The sequence below is a fragment of the Podarcis erhardii genome (assembly GCF_964252035.2).
Source record: "Podarcis erhardii genome assembly, chromosome: 9".
In the NCBI taxonomy this organism is placed as follows: Eukaryota; Metazoa; Chordata; class Lepidosauria; order Squamata; family Lacertidae; genus Podarcis; species Podarcis erhardii.
The window spans coordinates 40,364,505-40,384,472 of record NC_138512.1 but is presented as its reverse complement, the minus strand read 5'-3'; the positions used below and the strand labels follow the sequence as shown (position 1 = coordinate 40,384,472).

General features: G+C 42.6%; 1 protein-coding gene across 4 annotated transcripts in view; it reads left to right on the top strand.

Annotated features, from left to right (window-relative positions):
• The window catches only part of TRIM2 (tripartite motif containing 2), a 54,946-nt gene that overhangs the window by 2,197 nt on the left and 32,781 nt on the right, over window positions 1–19,968 (top strand). Inside the window, exon 1 of one of the 4 annotated variants that reach the window (XM_081875320.1) lies at window positions 10,228–10,360. The exons of 2 other annotated variants lie outside the window; for them this stretch is intronic. The gene's annotated coding sequence lies outside the window, so the exon portion shown is untranslated. Of the gene's footprint in view, window positions 1–10,227; window positions 10,361–16,123; window positions 16,576–19,968 lie in introns of those variants that run through there. One more of the 4 variants, XM_081875323.1, reaches the window with a different exon arrangement.

Genomic DNA, 19,968 nt, shown 5'->3' with positions numbered 1-19,968 from the left:
AGAAACTGCATGGAAAAGGAGAGGATGGATTCAATGTTCTGTATCACTGAAATTGAGCCTGTTCTGCTGTTCCAGGCAAAAGCACACATGCATCCCCTGTTGTACTGCAGTGAAATTGGAATGCTGTGCATTTGTTTCTGTGTAACCTGGAAAGCTGTGTACTCTATAAAAATATAGCTTGGCATCCCAACAAGTTAAATGCAGTTTGGAAATGCTCTGCTTTCTCCTTTTTCCTGAAATAGCCACACCCTGTTTCACTATCTGTGAAAATGATTTTATTTGGTGACAACAAAGCACCCCGGGGGAAGCTGAAACCCGTCAGTTAACAAACCAACTGCTGAGACAAGTGGTTTCAAGGGCAATGTCCATCACAAAAAAATAAAATAAAATGGAATATGATGCTATTGGGCACCATGTGTGCCTGGTGAAGGAAGGAGATTTCCCAGCTGGGAAAGGTGCCTGGTGGAAAATGTCTAATCCAGGATCAGGCTGGATTAAAGTCTTGCATTTAGAAATATGACGGCATTTTTTAAATCAAAAGGATTATCATTAAGCTATAATGAATTTGACTTTAATGTTGTTGCATGGGGTGGTTTTGAAAAATGGCTAAAAGTTGAGACGTTTAAGATTCCAAATACGTGATGGCTTGTGCTGCCTTTTCAACTATGCTTCATATTGTATCTAACATCTAGTAGTTAAGAGCCAAAACGAAAGGCAATCTGTTCTCCCTTAAGAAAATCTGGTCCATAATTTGCATAGCTCACTGACTTCCTTTGGTTACTTAATTATGCAAAAACAGCACTTTGTGCATGTCCAGATGCAATCTGTTGTTAGTTCACTAGTTCCATTTAAGCAAATGTCAGGCTCAGAGTCCTGGCTGCAAATTGACCCTAATAGGGTCCTTGGCTGCTCACTTGCTCTTTGTAGTCTGGGGAGCCCCACCCACATCCCACCTTTGCCCAGCTATGATCAGCCATCATCAGGGGACAGGAGAGCTGTTCTCATGCTGCTAATCAGCCATCTTTTGAACACCAGAAATGTTGTGGGAGGCTTTTGCTTCCAATCCTGCCAAAATCAGTGGGCAATGGGGAAAGGTGGGTGTGGGTGGGTGGCAAGGTTGTGTGTGTGTGTGTGTGAGAGAGAGAGAGAGAGAGAGAGAGAGAGAGAGAGAGAGAAAGGTGAGAGAGGTGTGATGGCAGCACTCATCACCAGTATTGGTGATATCCACAAGTATGTGGCATCCAAACAACCATTCAATGCTGGATATGGTCCTCAGGTTCAAAAAGGTTGCCCATCCCTGGCAAAAGCTTAGTGAAAAGTGCTACAAAATGTGGACTGTGATTCTGTTTTATTTATTTTATTTTGTTGAGTGCACGAAATGATGTCCTGTTTTTAAAATGCTTCTCTGAGACAGGGCTTTGCTTTTTGTCTCATGTATTGAGCTGTTTGATTCAGATGTCAGATGTCCAAATGCTATCAGTTAAGCTCAGGGTTGGCCAAAAACATGAGGGTGGGGGGAGAGGAAACAGGCCCCCCTCCAGTCAAGGTATGCAGTGGCATAGCGTGGGGGGTGCAGGGGGAGCCGGCTGCACCGGGCGCAACATCTGGGGGTTAGGGTTAGGGGGCGCAAATCCACGGGTTAGGGGGTGCAAATTACTTGCCTTGCCCCGGGTGCTGACAACCCACGCTACGCCACTGAAGGTATGCAACAGTGTCCAAGGGAACACAGTGTTGGGAACACAGGAAGTGATTATCTACTGAGCTGGACGTTTGGCACAGCTAGGTCAGTATTGTCAACACTGACTGGCAGTGATTCTCCAGGGGTTCAATGTGAGTCTTTTCCATCTCTACCTGGAGACACCAGAAATTGAACTGGGGACATTTTGCACGGGATAAAACCCTCTCTGTGACCCACCTGCTACCAGTCAGTCTTGAGAATACTGTGCTAGTTGAACCAATGTTCATCCTACGTTTACCTGAGACAGCAAATCCCACAAGCACCTCCCTGTCCCACCCTGGCAAGTCAGTACAGTAATAAATTAAATAATAATTGTTGCACTTTCATGATACCCAAAATCCGATTGTTTGCTGCACTTTCACTATACTCCTTGGTATGTTCCATTATGCACATAGATTCATAGAATTGTTGAATTGGAAGGGACCATTTGGGTCATCTAGTCCAACCCCCCTGCAATTCAGGAATATTTCACCCACTCGAACTCATGACCCAAAGATGCTCTACTGACTGAGCTATGGTCTGGTTGTTGTTTTTTAATATCACAGTAGTGGTGGTCTGTTTACCAATGCAAAAGGGCTGGGAGTATCTGTTCCTCTGCAATTGAACCAGCTTGAAACAAAAAAAGACAACCCCAAACAGTTATATTTCACAGAAGATTATACTGAGAAGTAGGAATGAAAAATGCTATGTCAGAATGAATTGTGAAAACTGGAAAGCCCTAGGTGGCCATGGATTTCAGACAGTTCTTTAGCCTACAGATAAAATTTAAATTAGTAATCAGTTACTGTCCAGGCACTAGGTAATTAGTAAGCAAAAGCTAACCAGTGATGCTTAAAACTGGTTAAGGACTTAAATGAAACAATGCCCAATATGGATTCACATGGACAGTGACATTAGTGACCATGTGACGATTTTAGCTGATGAATTTTATTGTTTAATGTTTTTATTTGCACATTGGGGTACTTTTATAGCTCTGTTTAGAGTATGTAATGTTTTAATAATATAAATGTTTTAAGTCTTTTTATCAATTCAGTATATTTTCTTTTAATTATCAAATGATTCTGTGTACATTGCGGCAGCCTTTGGCTATGTGCAATAAAACTGACTGAGACTGAGCTCATCCTATTTCTTTGCTGAGATGGGCAATGTCATTTAGTAAATAACCACTGTTGCAGTTTGAAGATAGATTTTAAAAAATATTCTTTAAAGTCTATTAATAAAAGTCAAGATGATCAAAAGGCCATTTTAAAGCAGCAGGGTAAGGCATGTAACATAGCTTCCTTGTGTAAGGCCAGCTGTGAACACCACGACATGAGCTTTATCAGCCATGAAACACAGTACTTAGGAATCAATAAGTATTGATGAGAAAAGAAGCAATTATTTACAGCGTAATTACAGAGATGCTGGTGGTAGTTCAGTTTAGTGCTGACCTTGACATTTTGGGCATGGAGGAAAATAAATAATTGCCTCTAATTCAGGGGTGGCCAACTCCCAAGAGACTGTGATCTACCCACAGAGTTAAAAACTGGCAGTGATCTACCCCTTTTGGGGGGTTCAGGTCAAAGTTGTTGAGATTTTTTTTAGGAAGGAGGTAAAATGTTGGACATGAAAATGTGAACAGAAAGAAATTGCACTGAGTCAATGTTTGAAATAAAATTGAACATTTACCCCCCCCCCTTCTTGACCAAGTACAGCTATTCTTGTGGTGTTTGACCTAAGTATGGTATTTTTTGTTCACTCTGTATATTGTGCAAATTCCACTGCCATTCAAGTCTGCTATTGGGGTCGATGATGGCTGCGTTCAAACAGCACTTTATTCCTTTTTCACAATGTTTCTTTACGTGATAATTTCCACATTTAACACGCTCTTTCACATAACACAAACGCCACTTCTGGGCAACTGGCAGAATCTATCTGAAGTTTAGCACTAATTTCTGTGTTGTTTGCTTGCGGAAAATTGCAAGAGTTTTGCATTGTTTCCTGCTTGGCAGGGGGTTGGACTCGATGGCCCTTGTGGTCTCTTCCAACTCTATGATTCTATGATTCTATGATTGTAATTTCACCTAACAAAATTTTGGGCGTACGTGGAAGACATGTCTTTCCTGCCATTTTAAAATTTAGCGCAATGTGGTGGCATGTCAATCAAAAGCCACAGTTCCATAATACAACAGATAATGCAGTGTAAAAGGAACATAGAACCGTTTGCATTATAATCAGGAAGAAAAATGCAATAAACCCCATGTCTGAATACCCTAGGCGAGCACCCTTGAGGTAAACAGGAATGCACAGTTTTTCTTTGTTTTACCCTTTGTTTACTTCATAACACCCCCCAAAGGGCCTAAACCTGTTTTCACAAACTCTCACACTGTTTAAGCCTCTGGAATAGGGGCTAGAAGAAAAATCATAGCTCAGTAGTAGGGTATCTGTTGTGCATGGCAGTAGGTCCCATGTTGACTCTCCAAGTAGGGCTGGGAGAAAACCCCAGAGAGCTGCTGTCGGTCAGTGCAGACAGTACTGGGCTAGATGGACCAATGGCTTGAGTTAGTATAAGGCAGCTTCCTATGTTCCTAACAGGGATGGGGACCTTTAGGCCCTCCAGATGTTTTGGACCTCAGTCCCAATCATCATTGATCATTCGACATACTGGTACTCCAAAATGTATTGTGGGCCCCTGGTTGGGGAAGGCTGAGGTTAGTCCTTCCTCTCCCACAGCCCCAATTCCAATTGGATGCATTATGAGAAGAATTGATGTGGGGTGAGCCAGCCATGGGTGTCCCATGTAATGTAGTTTGGTGACCTGCTCAACTAAGTTAGAGTTTTTTTAAAACTCTGCACTTGGGAAAATTGGCCTGGCAAGTTAGGTTCTAATGTGGATCTTCATTCCTCCTCCCAGGTTTCATTTCTAGAGCAGCTTCCGCTACCTGATCATATGCTGATGATGGGAGAGAGCATATCTAGAAAAGGAGGCCACGGCTCAGTTCTTACATAGCAAGAAGCCATGTTTAATAGCTCTTTGGGTTTGAGTAACATGCTACTGCGCACTGTCTGATTATTCCTGCTTTGATCCCTTCTCCCCTCAACCCCGGCCCAGCACAAACCTTGAAGACTTGGTTTGTTTGTTTTTTTGTCTGAATCTGAAATTGTGGTTTTTTCCTTCTGAAGTTCAGCAAGTCATGATTTGTTCTTGGCTTGGCCAGCAGATATCCATTCTGTTTGCCTCCAAAAAAACCTCTGTAATTCAGGTGTGCGAGTCATCAAACTAGATTTTAATGTGGGACATTCCTGCTTAGATCATCCTGGTTCTCCTAAAGCCATGGAGAGGGGCCTGATTTGGATAGGAAGGAGAGTTTAACCCTCTGCAACTTCTAAAGTTTGGGTCTCTTTCCCTATGTGCTTTCCTGCCCACAGCTAATATCAGCAGTTTATGGATGATGGAGGATGAGGAGGAGAGGCCTTCTCCCTTCTCTCTTACCCACCACCAGCTGCTTTAGGAGAAGGAAATGACATGGGAAGATCCAATCATGGTATAGTGGTTAAGGTGTTGGACTAGGACCTCCTGGGAGAGACCATGGTTCAAATCCCCACTCAACCATGAAGCTCATTGAGTCACCAAATTTCAGACTGACCTACCTCACAGTATTTTTGTGAGGCTAATACGGAGAGGGAGGGAGAGCTATATACACTATCTTTATCTCTTCGAAAGAAAGGTGGGATGTAAAATGGGAAAAACCCCAAGCATAATTTTTCAAACAGCCCTTAGTTATTTCAGTTTATTTGCATTTTCAAGGGGAGCATTTGAAGCGTGTTTTCCATTTTTGTTACCGTGTGTGCAAAGCATATATGCAAACACATTCTGGTGTTGTTGGCTTGCCTGCTTCCACCAAACAAACACTGCAGTAATAAAATCTCAGCTGAGGAGAAATTGATAAAGAGTGCAAACGGCACGTGGATGGCACCAGAAACTCCAGATGACATTTTGCAAAATATTTGCTGAAAGGTTTTATTGTTGTGGTTAACAATTGCTGGTCCTTAGACACGCCAAGCAATGATACACAGTGGAGTCTCTCTTTTCCCACACTTGGTGTGTCCAGTCTTTTTCATGGACACCGTTTGTTTTCAATCAATTTAGCAATTATAATCAAGCAGAACACCCACCAGCAGACAGAATGAAATGCAGAATAATAGCTCTGCCTCTGTGTTGGGCATAACAGCCTTTCTGTAGGGAACGGGGGTGGGGGGAGAGACATAGTATCTGACAAAAGTTTGAGTCTTGGGGATAAGATGTAGCACATTTGCAGTATAGTATACAGGGAAACTCGAATTGCTAATGTAGGTAGTTAAACCTGTTGAATTAGAAGCCTGCCTGGAGCATCAGGCTCCTATCAGCACTGGGAATTTATGGGAATTGGGTTGAGTGATGAAAGGACATCTGATGTACACAAACCATACAGCTCAGCTATAGGGCAGCTACTGAAATGTTTGAGTGCTACCAACTGATTGCACCAAATCACTTTCAGAAACACTGGTTTTTACCTTGCTAGCTCAGAGATGTAGAACCTCAGACCCAGGGACCAAATGTGGCCCTCCAGACTTCTCTGTCAGGTCCTCAAAACACTCACCAGATAAAACATCCTTTAATGGGTCCACGCCCCATTTTTGCATGACTGGAATGCAACCTTGAAATCTGATAGTTTCTCCTGATTGTTTGGATGAAGGATAGAAAGGGGCAGATGTAGAAACTCACCTGCTGTACAAATTTTATGTTTGTTGCTCCACTGCCTTTTGCCTCTGCCCACCCACCACTGATATGTATTTTCCACAGAAAATATCCCACTTCATATCTTTATTGGCAACAGTGAATAGATGCATGTTACAAATACAGTGTTAGGCAAGCTTGACAGTTCCAAAGTTTTTATCTTTTATTAACTACAAGTAAAATAAGCATGCAAGATAAGATCGCTCTCTAGGGCATTAAAAAACTCTATTTTTTTTCCTAATGCAAATTACTCTCTGCAAATTACTCCAATTTGCACTGGAGAATTTCCCAGAAAACCCACATTACTGACGCAATTTTATAATAATGGCAAATATTTGCCAAATGCAAATATCTGTGCACCTCTTCTTTCCCAGTTAAGCTCTGAATATGTACTGGTAGCCGCTGCTTAAACAGCTCACTGCTTTAATTATAAACACTTCAAAGGAACATGTTTCTAAATTAAACATATGAAAGATCTCTTCCCTTCTCCCCTAATAATTGGTGGTGTTTGGCTGACCATTGATAATAGTTTTGATTTATAATTTGATAAGCATGTTTCAAGATTATGAGAAGTGCATATAAGTATGAGAAAGTTAACCTAGGAAAAGGAAAGCTTCTTTTAAATTTTAGTATTGACATTCTGGATGAAGAAATGGATCTTGTTTGTCAGTCCCCCAGAGCTTGTATTACTAGTGATCTCTGTTAATAACATGACAGCAGCAGGGCTGGAAGCAAAACCCCTTTAAGATTCAGAACAAGATCTTTCATAGGATTTTGACCCAATTATTGTTTGTTAGATCTGAAGGCCACCTTTTCCAAACAATTGTTCCATATAGCAGTATTGTATTTTCATTGTTCATCATCAGTCCAGGATTTCTGTGGTGCTACATCAGAGGTGGGCAGCCTAAGGCCCATGGGCCAATTCCGGCCCATGAGCTTCCTGGAACCGGCCCACAGCCATTCTGTGGATTGGCGTGGGGATTCCATGCTTTTTTTTTCTCGCCGCAGGGACCGACTTCCAGGTTGGAAGAGCCCCAGAAATAGCGTGTGTGCTGGAAGTGTGCCGGAAATAGCGTGTGCACATGCGTACGGGCGCTCCTCATGGAAGAGCACTGAAAATAGTTTGAGTGCACACACAGGTGCACATGCTCTGGCCCACCGAGAGGTCTGCCGGGCAGTGGACCGGCCTAGCCTCAAAAAACGCTGTTGACCCCTGTGCTACATGGTAGCTGAAGAATGATTGTTGCATTTCCTGCATAGTGACACTGAACTTTCTTGGAAGTAGGTACCATTATGTTCAATGTGACTTACCTGCATGAGTAAGTGTGCAGTCTAAAGTAGTGTTTCCCAACCAGGAACCATATGGCCTCCCCCGCCCACCAGCACAGCCATAGATATTCCCACACCCATGTTTCTGCCATTGAATAATACAGTGGTACCTCGGGTTGAGAACTTAATTTGTTCCGGAGGTCCATTCTTAACCTGAAGCACCACTTTAGCTAATGGGCCTCCCACTGCCGCCGCTCTGCCACTGCACAATTTCTGTTCTCATCCTGAAGCAAAGTTCTTAACCTGAGGTACTATTTCTGGGTTAGCAGAGTCTGTAACCTGAAGCGTCTGTAGCCCGAGGTACCACTGTGCTTTCACTTAGACTAATGCCATCATCTTTTTAATACCTTATAAGTCAAAGGCAATACTGTAGTTTACTAGTTTGCATTGCAGTAAAGCTTCAGGTTAAACCATGGTATGCAGTATTAATGTAGTAGCAGACCTGATGCTAGCAACTGGGCAACTAACCAAGTATCCACTCAATCCTGGCAAGGGGTCCAGATTCCTATAATCCTCCTCCTGCTGCTGCTGCTGCTGCTGTTCTGTAGCAGACTAGTATTGAAGATGCATAGTTCTGTATGAACAGAAAGACTAGAGGACAGCATGTGTAGAATCTGGAAATTAAAGAATACTCATCATTTCGATGACCTAAAAACTTGATTGGACAGTGTCTACAGCAAAAGATTGGCTCTTAATGGCCCTTGAAGTTACATGCATGGACAACCCTATGGATTGTTGTGGCTTTTATGATCAAATGTATGCTGTGTCCTTTGTAAATGGTATAGAAATTAGTATTAGCATTATTTAAAATGCTCTGCAAAAATACAGGAACCACATGCCAAGGAAAACAGTAGCTGCTGAAGTTTCCGCTTGCCTTGTGGTGTTGGGATCCCTGCCAGAATTCAAGATGGCATACTTGCTTCCTTAAGGCATTCTGACCAGGAAAATATTATTAGGATCATGTCCATTAAAATAATATGCATCACCTCAGTGTTCAAATTGCTTCACATGCATACTACAACAGTCCTGAGAGGCAGGTCAGGAATATGACCTCCATATGGCTTAAGGCCACCTTGTGAATTTGTGATATGACATGAAATCTGAACCTGCAGCCCCCTGGATCACAGTTCATTCTTATCCACTTCACTGAAAGCAGCTGTGTAGAAGGCTCCTATACAGATTTCAAGGCTGGTTCTATAGTTCTGTACTTGTTCCTTTCCCTCCACTCTCACCATGTATTTAAGACACTTATTTTCACCCCTTTTGACAAGGACCTCAGCCTGGTATAGAATCACAGACACAGGTGGCACTGTGGTCTAAACCACTGAACCTCTTGGGCTTGCTGATCAGAAGGTTGGTGGTTTGAATCCCGGAGTGAGCTCCCATTGCTCTGTCTCAGCTCCTGCCAACTTAGCAGTTCAAAAGCACACCAGTGCGAGTAGATAAATAGGTACTGCTGTGGTGGGAAGGTAAACAGCGTTTCTGTGCTCTCTGGTTTCTGTCATGGTGTTCTCTTGCACCAGAAGCGGTTTAGTCATGCTGGCCACATGACTTGGAAAGCTGGCTGTGGACAAACACCAGCTCCCTCGGCCTGAAAGCGAGATGAGCGCTGCAACCTCATAGTTGCCTTTGACTGGACTTAACCATCCAGGGGTCCTTTACCTTTACATAGAATCACAGAACTGTAGAATCGGAAGGGACCACGTCTAGTCCAACCCCCTGCAGTGCAGGAATCAGTCACCCAAAGTGGAGCTCCGACCCACAACCCTGAGATTAAGGGTCCATTTTCACTCCCTTTTTATTCTCACAATAGCCCTTTGAGGTAGGCTGGGCTGGCATGCCTGGCATGCTCTGGTCCATGGGGTCACGAAGAGCCAGACATGACTAAACGACTAAACAACAACAACAACAACAACAACAGACTGAGAAATAATGACAAGCCAAAAGGTTATGACTTTTGTAGGGAAATGAACCCAAGATCGTCTTGGTGGTCCTATATCATGCGGCTTTTAGTGCAAGATAAATTTCTCCAAAATTTTGCTCCGTGTGTGTGTATGTATGTGTGTGTTTATTTAACATAAAAGCAGGACCAAACTAAACAATATGTGGTGGCTTGTGAGCTTTCAGCACACACAGCAAACATGTGCTTTTTCCTGGAGTGCCTTATTGATACATATTTTCCCCTGGTCTAAGCATTCCTCCCCCCCCCCCCCCCGCCCTGTTCAGCTGTGAGCACTCCCAGCACAGTTAGTTTTTCCTTGTCAGCTTTTCTCACTGCCCCACTCTCCTCTTTAAGAATGAAACACAATATCTTAACCAAACAGATACCAAAGAGGCTCATCATTGGCTGGCACTGTCCCCTGATAGCACGGGTCCCGCCTCTTTGGTTGTGCTGACAAGCTGTTTATGTTTTTGCAAGGCCACCCTTTAACTCAGCCTCCTGGTGGTTATAATGGGACCAATTGTCTGAATGCTGCAGGGAGCAGGCTTCGAAAGAGGCTGCATTTCAGTGCCTGGAAGGACATAATGGAACGCCTGTAAGTAAGCTCCTAACTGTCCCACCTTTTAGAGGAAAATATATATATATCCTAGGATTACAGAAAATCATTATTTAGTACAGTTCTTGTGTTTATGATTCAAAAAAGTATTGTGTGTGTGTGTGTATTTGGGAAGGAAGGTTGAATCTTTTGAACAGCAGCTACTTTATATTCAGCGACATGCTTCTGAGGACTCCTCTATTCATACCTCAAATGAGAGTGAGATCATCCTGGAGAGGAACAGAAACAGATGGAACAACTTGCGGGATAAGGTTAACCAGACAAACTTGTTGAAGAAGATCTTTTAAGACTTTTTTTAAGAAGCATGACTATGACTTGATTCTCCTCTAAGTGCTTCTTATTAAAACATATATTAAGCTGCAGAAATTCATCTGAAAATAGACAAGATGTGAGGTGGGGGGGGGATATTGAACACCCTTCTTTGAAAACAATGTTTTTAGAAAGAGGCATGCTGTAGTGTAGAACACAATGCTTCAGAAAAGTGCTGTTGGTTCTCCAAGATGTATTTCTAGGAATAAATAGGTTTTGCTCTGCGGTGTCAGAATAACTGGTCTGCCTAATCAGCTGAAGCATTTTCAGGCTCACAGAATGGAAGAATGAATTAAACACCCCAGCCTCCATGGACAAGTTATGGAACAAATTTTAGCCTCTAGATAAAATTGTAAAATTAATCAAAAACTTTAAGTTATTGTATAGGCATGAAGTACTTCTAAAGAGGATCCTCAAAACCCAATGCTGGAATGGTAAACTTCACTTTACCACCAGTATCAGTTGTGAGAGCTGATTTTAGCACAGTGTCACTCAATTCCTGAATCATAAAGACCCCGTTTTCTAAATAGAGAAGATAAAGAGATAGCAGGTAAACTACGTCTCCTAGGCTGCAAGGGATGTAATTAACTTTTAGAACTTCAACAACTGATATCTTGCCTTGCCTTTCATTTAATTGCTAAATTCCTCCCAACAGTCTCTTCTAATAAGGAGTAAATTTCCTGAGGGAGTTTGCTTTGGTTAAAAGAACTACCCACACTTCATAAAGGGATCAGACATGCAAAATATCAGGTGAAGCCACCAAGAAAGCAGACTCTTCTTGTTCTGGCAGTTCCCTGCACTTTTAACAGCTGCTTTACAGGCTAACATTTAAAAGCTGCAGCTTTCCAAGTGATGAGTGAAACATCACCTGTTGAATTTCCATCAGCCTCCGAAGGTGTTAGAATAACAGTAGTCTTGCTAGGAAAAGAAATGGGAGAGCTCTCCAGAGAAATCTTCTTAAGCATCCTTGCATTTCAATTTCATAATATTTTATGTAGTATCTGATATGTCAGATGCTACTTAAAAAGAGAAAGTCCTTTTTGAAAACACACTACAGTGGTACCTCGGGTTACATAAGCTTCAGGTTACAGACACTTCAGGTTACAAACTCCGCTAACCCAGAAATAGTACCTCGGGTTAAGAACTTTGCTTCAGGATGAGAACAGAAATTGTGCTCCAGTGGTGCGGCAGCAGCGGGAGGCCCCACTAGCTAAAGTGGTGCTTCAGGTTAAGAACAGTTTTAGGTTAATAACAGACCTCCGGAACGAATTAAGTACTTAATCCGAGGTACCAGTATAATAACTTTTGCTTATGTTTTGAGATATCTCCCAAAAGAAGGCTCTGTGTGTAACTTACTTGCACATGGTAATATTAGTCCAATATTTGTTGGAATATTTTGGAATAGCTGTTGGAATATTTAATACATGTTACAATATTTTTCCTCCAAAAAACATATTACCATAAGTTACATGTATTTCCCAGGTTGCTTTCCCTCTGGAGCAGGAATGGGCATTCTGCAGCCATCCAGATGTTGCTGGACTCATTTCTCATTCTGCTTGAATATCATAGGCTAATGGGAGCTGGGGTCCAACAACAGCTGTAGAGCCACATGTTTCTGACCCTAATCTAGTCCTGCTATCTTTGCCAGTTGAACCGGAGCTTTCTCTGTCTCTGCCATCTGTAACTGCGGCAGCTACTACAACATGTATTTAAACATTTATACTGACAAGAATGGAGACAGACCTAGGGAAAGAGAATCTGATAAGGATCGTTTCAAAATTCATTGGCAGCAGTCCTATTTGTTAGCACACCAGCAAATAAACCTGTACACTTTTCTGTTCTTAAATAAATGAACATCTTTTTTTAGTATCTTTTAGCCTGGAATGTCAACATTGCTAATAGAAAGTGGCTATCACAATTTAGTGGGACACGGATGGCGCTGTGGGTTAAACCACAGAGCCTAGGACTTGCCGATCAGAAGGTCGGCGGTTCTAATCCCCGGGACGGGGTGAGCTCCCGTTGCTCGGTCCCTGCTCCTGCCAACCAAGCAGTTCGAAAGCATGTCAAAGTGCAAGTAGATAAATAGGTACCGCTCCGGTGGGAAGGTAAACGGTGTTTCCATGCACTGCTCTGGTTCACCAGAAGCGGCTTAGCCATGCTGGCCACATGATCCAGAAGCTGTACGCTGGCTCGCTCGGCCAATAAAGCGAGATGAGCGCCGCAACCCCAGAGTCGGCCGTGACTGGACCTAATGGTCAGGGGTCCCTTTACCTTTACTAGCACAATTTAGTACATGTGGGAAATGCAAAAATGGGTCTACATATCGCCTGCGAAATTTGCCTAAAGCACACCTCTCTCTCTCTGCTAATCTGATAGAAGGCCCTAAAGCAGGGGCCCTAAAGCAGGGGCCCTAAAGGCCCTAAAGCAATGTGATGCCTTCTAGATATTTTGGACAACAGTTCCCACCTTTGCTGACTTTTGGCCACAGGGGCAGAGGCTGATGCGTGTTGGGGTCCAAAGTATCTGAAGGGCACCTAGGCACCCCTGTCCTGAAGCTTTGAAGGAAAATGTCAACTTTTCCATCTCCTGCAATTCTCTGTGTCACCTCTGCAGCACTGGCACCCAAGTGTTGTCTACTTTTCTGGGTTCCCAGTGTCAGTGTGAGGGTGTGCTGGGTGGAACGTACTTTTCTTAGTACCCTTTTAAAGATGTTCTCTGCGGTTTCTGTCAGGAGTAAGTCAGCCAAGTGTATTTGACCCTTAATGCTGCTTTCACTGTTACCTTGATTACAATCCTTTTGGCCTGTGGAGACATGTGTGGTTTTAACTATGGAATGGCGGCATACTAATAAAATGATGATGATGATGACGAGTTGGGAGGGAAATCCTTCCCACATTAGCAACCGAAGCTGCTGCATCATGCCCAGATGGAGGCCAGAAAAGCAAGCCCATTTCCTTTATATCCTTTTATTGAAGTCATGGCTGTTTTCAGCAAACTTTGTTGTACATAATCAGAAACTGCTAGTGGCTCATGTAACCACTATATATACACACATTTCATTCCTTAGAATAGGATGTACTAAGAGTGATCCTCTAATCCAACCCAACATCTGTAGTTTGACATCTTCCAGGTATCCAAACAGAACTCTGGATGGTCTTATCAGTGTGAACGACTTATAACCCGACTTCTAAATTCTCGCTACCCTGTCAAGGATGAATTGGCAGCCCAGGGAGGAATGCCTTTATCCTTACCCTTCCTTCCTTTTTATCTTCTCCTGTCCTTTTCTCTGCTCCTTGGTGATATTTAGGATTGGCAAGAGAGATTTTCTTTCACTAGAATAATCTGCAGTTGTGTGAGCTATATTTAGAATAGTGTTCAAGGCATAAAAGAGTATAACATATAATTTTTAAAAACTTGATTATGTCTGGGCACTTAGTTAAGAATGTGCCTACCCAGTCTTTGTTGACTCTCAACTGATGATGTGTGATAAGACTCTCATAAATCAGACATCATCTTGGAGGGCTTCTATATTGCCTCATAATATCTTGAAGACAGTACTTTTCAATGAAAGCACTTTCTGTGTTCAGACAATGAAGCTGCAATTCTGTACCCAGGTTCTTAGGTGGAAGACTCACAGAACTAAACGGTTTACTTTTGAGTAAATGTCTAGTGGATGGTGCTGTAAGAGTGATGGGATGCTATTTATGTGCATGTGTGAATTGGGCTCTTCAGATGAAAAATAGGAAAGCATGGCAAATAACAAGGGTAACTCTTATGACTCGTGGTTTGAGTATATAAAGTTAGGAAAAGCTAATCCTGGCCTCACTCAGAACTGCGCTGAGGGTGTGTGCAAGGAATAAACTGAGATTGCAAAGCCATTGTTTGCCTCCAGTTTCACTACTGCACTCAGATGACAGATAATGTGCTAATTTGGTGCTGTAGAGTTAAATCGGGAGGGGTTGGAATGCAAACTAATCTGATGGGCTTTGAGCTACAGTTGCTGATTTGAGCCTGGCCACCTGTGTTTGTTCTGCCAGTCCGTAATCTGCGGTTTGGACTAGCAGATGGCAGCACAAAGATCTGCACAAAACCCCTGTCTGGCTTGAAAGTAGGCATGCTTCACTTTCTCTCTCTCTCTCTCTCTCTCTCTCTCTCTGTGTGTGTGTGTGTGTGTGTGTGTGTGTTGTTTGGTCGCTTTCTGCACATCTGCATGCAAATCTCCACATAGAAACTGACTGAACTGTGTCAAAATTCTGCACAATTATGTTGGGTCTGCATGTGCCAGGCCAGCTGGAAGGAATAATATTGTGACAGGGCTGCCTGTGACAGTCCTAACGCCCCACCTGGGTCAGCTGGTGCCATTGCAGTGAATTGTATGATCTGCAGCTAGGGGGATGTGGTGTTTGCAAGCTTCACTCTCTCCTCTGTGATTACATCAGACTATGAATCAGGTCAGCTGGAGCCGGGCTGGAGGGTGTGCGGGATTTAGCTTTCTGAGTAAGCTTCTGTCATCCTGGCACTTTGACCAGTTTGAAACGTGGTGTGTAGGCCATGCACTTGATCCCTCTCAGCATGAATTTCATTTGTTCTTTCAATTCCCTCCCGCCCCTCCCCAAGCGTGGTTTGCCAGGCATAGAGACTTGCATACCGATACAAAACTGGCTGTGGATCTGTATTAGGTCTGGTTGTAGGAATATATTCATTGCCACTGGTGAGATCTAATGCTGCTTTCAAGGTGCACTGCTGAAATTCTAAGATATATTTCCCTGGCAGTCAGCTAAACATGCAGTCTTCTTTTTGAAACAATGTCGTTTTTCTTTTTAAAGAAATGCAGGTTTGAAACGGACATGCACTTAAACTTGTGAAATTCTACTGACAACCGGATAGAATGTGCCTTTGTGTTCCTGATAGATAGTTCACGAATAACTGGTGTGTGAATGGTCTGGCTGTTTAACACAATAAATTCTACCCCAAGAAGAACTCTTGAGTAAATAAGTTTTAACCATATTGTTTGCTTTTTCTCCTTTTCCATTTTCACTACATCACTGGTGCACGTCAAAAGCGGTGGCAGCCTTTTAATCTGTAGAATTTTGAGATAATGTCGTAACATTCCGTATAGCCCACCATGGAATAGTGGAGCAATGGTATTTGGAAGGAAGTTCTTACTGGGTGGTGTGGTTTTTTTACTGGTTAAGTTTTACTACAATTCCTTGCATTAATTTTCATTACGAAGCTTCTGTTGAAGTGTTAGAAATCTCAGCAGAAGTGTGTTCTTAACAGCAATTCTGCTGTGTTGATGCAGGAGTGTGAAAGATGAGGGAGGGAGGGGGGAGGGAGGGAGGGGGAAGGAGCACAGTGCCCCTCCCCCCAAGTTTGTTTTGGGAGGAGAGGGTGTTGGCCGTGTGTGAGGTCAACAGCTGGCATTTTGATAGCTTGCTGCCTGCAGAACATCTATTTTAGAATTTCAGTCATTGCATCTTGAGAGTACAGAATACCAGCTTGACAGTTACAAAAAGGAAAAAGGACTTTTGCCCAGTTTTGTATGTCAGGAGTTGTCTGGCTGTCGGAAGAGATTGTGGGATGCTCTGTAAGCTGGAAGAGCCATGAGAAAGAAAACAAATACTTCCTGATTTTTTTTATTTTTATTTTTAAAAATCCTGGCTCAATGCCAGGCTTCTTGCTTGTGAAATGTGGAAAAGTGTCTTTATTAAAAGAGGAATGTAGTCAAATTTTCCAGGAGAAAAAAACATAATTGCTTTTAAACAACTTTTTCTAAGTTTGTTCATCATTTGTTGTTTCCTGTTGTGCGTGTTTTTAAACCAAACCCAAGCGTGGTAACCCCCCTTCTATTTCTTTTGGTGGAAAGAAGATGTTCAACAGATAAGGTAAGTCAGCAAACTGGAAGTGCAAGATTTTTTATTTTTATTTTTATTTAAAAAAAGTTTATTGCATTTTAAATGTTAGGAAATGATTCCATGTCTGCTGAGTGTGGAAGTAGTGACTTTATTTAAAGGTTGTTTGATCTGCTTTTGTCTTTGTACAGTTATTCAATAACACCTTATTACTTAGGCTAGGTGTTTGGATCTCAAATGATAAGCACATAATAGGATTATAGGCATACAGAGAGAGGTGGGGGAAAGAAGGTTTTGGTGTTCTCATGTGTTTGGATCAGCGGTTTTTTTAAAAAAATATCTGTGAGCACATTACATAGTCTTAATGAAATCTGTAAATTAATTGCTTGCGTTAACCTTATTGTACAGGCAGTAATATTATTGCAGCTGGCAGCTGGAAACTGTTGGCATTCATTGAATGTTGACAATACTTGAATCAGGTGAAGTCAGTGAGTGAGAAACCCCAAGTTTCTGATATTCGCAGTTAACAGTTAATATAATTTGTAATGTTCTAGGGACCTGTGAGGGTTTTAAAAAAAACCACAACTGTGCAATTTTTTTGTTTAGCCAAAATGTAACCTTATAAGCAACTTACAAAGACTAGGCCTTTAAAATACTAGGCTCATTTGAGATTGTAGTGGGACGGTGAAGCTGTCTTATCCGGCCAGATATAAAGGGTAAGCGATTGTTATGACCAGTGTCATTATTACTTGCTATAAAGAATGTGTGAAACTACTGTGGTGCATTGCTATGCAATCACTTATCACAGGAATGCTTCCTTTTATCATGCCAAATAATTTCTCATCCTTGGGAACCAAACTAGGAGGTGGATATGCTTATCACAGTCTGCCCTATTCTATTTTATCACAGTCTGCTTCTCCTGTTTACACAACTTTGGAAATCACTTTTCGTTTCTTACTTTCAGTGCACACACTGAAAGCCCAATTTACTAGAAGAGAATGAAACATGGGGTGGGGTTGGATGGTTTCAGGAAGGTCTGTTTATGCACATTTAATAGGGAGTGAGGCCTAGTCCAGATACTGTACTGTTTTCAGCTGCATGTCAGCTGCTGTATCATGGCTGCTTCTCCCAGAGGTGTAGCAAGGTCACGTGGTACCCAGTGTGAAATTTTTTTTGTGTCTCCCCCCCCCCACATTGCAATTTTTGAGCTTTTTTTAGGGAGGATGCCCCAAAAGTTGTCGACCTTTTTTTTTAGGGAGCGTACAACGATCACATAAAACCGTGTCAGTGCCGCCAGCTGGGGATACAAGCACTGCCTGCTGGGTGTGCCAGCGACGCCCACCGATCGCAAAAATCCAAAATCTGACCACTGATCGCATAAAACTGCCCGCCGGGGATGTGAGCGCCACCTGCCGGGGGGGGGTGCCAAGCTGGTCATGGACTATGGTCAAGTCTAATGGTGAGGTTTCAGTAAATCTGCAGCTCTCACCTCCAACTTTGAAGGTGCAGAAGTAGGTGGAAGCTGCACTGGCAGTTGTGTGGTGATCCCCACAACCTTCCCAGCTCCAAAGATTGAAGAAAAACTGGGGGTTTTATGGCAAGGCAAAATGCAATGGCCATGAGATTAGCATGCCTTCAAGCAGTGCTGTCCATCAGGGGCAAAACTAGGCTTTATTTCACCCAGTTTGGCACACACCCCACACATTTGCATAGACACATACTGGCTGGGAGCCTCAATGACGCCCCTCTGGAGGATTCACTGGGGCAAAGAACCCCACTAGTCCCCATCCCCCGGGTAGCTATGGCACTGCATCCATGTTGGTATATTCCTCATGTTGCTTGGCTGGGAAAGGCAAGTGGGGAGTAGAGATTACTTTGCTTTGGTAGAGACAAAAATTGTAATCCTGTTCAGCCACCTTGTGTGATTGGGAATAGTGACATTGCAGCTGTCTGCACACCAAGTAATGTGTGTGAACTGGGCCTGACTATGCTATACTTTGCATGCTTGCTCAGAAGTGAGTCACACTATTCCCAATTGCTGTACAGTGGTCCCTCAGGTTACAGACGCTTCGGGTTACAAACTCCACTAACCAGAAAGTGGTTGCTCCAGGTTAAGAACTTTGCCCCAGGATAAGAACGGAAATTGCATGCCAGTGGCACAGCAGCTGCAGGAGGCCCCATTAGCGAAAGCACGCCTCAGGTTAAGAACTGTTTCAGGTTAAGAACGGACCTCTGGAACGAATTAAGTTCTTAACTTGACGTACCACTGTACTAGGTTAGTGTTGCACTATTAAAACTGAGATTTCCCCACATTATCTCCTTTTTAGCCCAATTCATCTCCATTTCACTTACTAGTGAAATGCTTTCAAATGTGATTGGAAGAGCTGGCATAATAACTGATACAAGAACAATACAGCATTCACAAAATTATTGGCCAGGTTTACATTTTTGCAACAACAAACTTTATGAAAAATCAAGCAATATGGTGGCATAAATACAGAGATTAAGCCTATTTTGTCTCTCAGGAACTTAACGTAGTATAGAAATTGTATCCTGTCATTGACATTTGCACACACTTGGACACAGAGGAGGTTGGAGTGCATTCACACTGTCAGTCCCAAGCACACAGAGGTTTCTGGAATAAGTAAACCAAACCTGTTAGATTCAGAGTCCTAGGTGGTTATGATGAATAACCCAGTGGATGTGAAGGCAAATAAAAAGCAAATGTCTTAATTTAAGCCTGGAATCCTCAGACTCTAATGCTAAGCCATCTAAAGCGAAGAAAAGTGCCAAAGCCTTCTGAATAGTACTTGGCATTGTGTTAGGAATTGTTACACTGGGTGAGTGAGGACTGTATTTTTGTGTATCTATTGCAGTGTCTTTAAGCATAGCTAAATTAAGATGAGGGCTAATCTCAGGACATGCAAAATATGCAGGATGTATCTAGAACTTCCCATCTCAGCTGCTGGTTTTATTACTTGGGTGAGTTTATAAACAAGCAGGCATGATGCTATCTTTGACGCTCTAATGTCATGGGAGGCATCAGATGACTAAAGGCTCATAGTCTGCTCTGGTTTTCCATGACAGGAAAACAAATTGGAGAGTTGTAGAGTTGGAAGCTACTTGAATGTCAAGTAATCATCTGCCTTTTCAGGAGTCACCTTTTAATTCCAACCTGCAGCATGGAATTCACTTTGAATTTCCTGCTGCATCATCCTGCCTGTCAGCTTCACAGTGGTGATGGTTTGTGAGCAATACACCAGATGTAGACAAATTATCCCGTGCGTCCTTTCTGCTATTAAAATAGTCTCCTGTTCCACGAATGAATGCTATTGTTTGTCAATGTTATACTATCATGTATCACAATGACACAGCATAAAATATATATAATTTGTTGTTGTTTAGTCGTTTAGTCGTGTCCGACTC